This window comes from Gavialis gangeticus, unplaced genomic scaffold, assembly GCF_001723915.1.
Source record: "Gavialis gangeticus isolate Ggan-Ray unplaced genomic scaffold, GavGan_comp1, whole genome shotgun sequence".
In the NCBI taxonomy this organism is placed as follows: domain Eukaryota; kingdom Metazoa; phylum Chordata; order Crocodylia; family Gavialidae; genus Gavialis; species Gavialis gangeticus.
This window is the reverse complement of record NW_017729004.1, coordinates 57,771,282-57,771,687: the sequence shown is the minus strand read 5'-3', so window position 1 is coordinate 57,771,687 and position 406 is coordinate 57,771,282.

Here is a 406-nt window from a genome sequence, read left to right as displayed (position 1 = left end):
TTTTTTTTTTTTTTTTTTTTTTTGAAAGGCATGAATTTTTGTAGGCTATCAGTCATCGGATGTTTTGTCAGTTATCATCTGACAAAGTGGGCGTGTCTACATGTGCATTAGATTTGCAAATAAATGCTCCTGCAGGCATTGTAGGGAAATGGAAGCAGATTTGCTGCTAATGGCAGCAAGCTGCGCTTGCTTCCCGGGGCCCTGCAACAGGCCCCTGCCACCACCAGATGGAGCTGTAAGCTCCCCCTGGGTGCTAGCCTGGGGCTGGCAGGGTGCAGGGGGCCACGACACCTAGCCAGGGCTGGGGCATTGTTTCCTACCCTGGAGTGGGCTACCTGCTGCTGGGGTGGGGACAATGGTCCCCTGCCCCAGCAGCAGGGAGCTCCCAGCCCTGGCTCCCTGATTG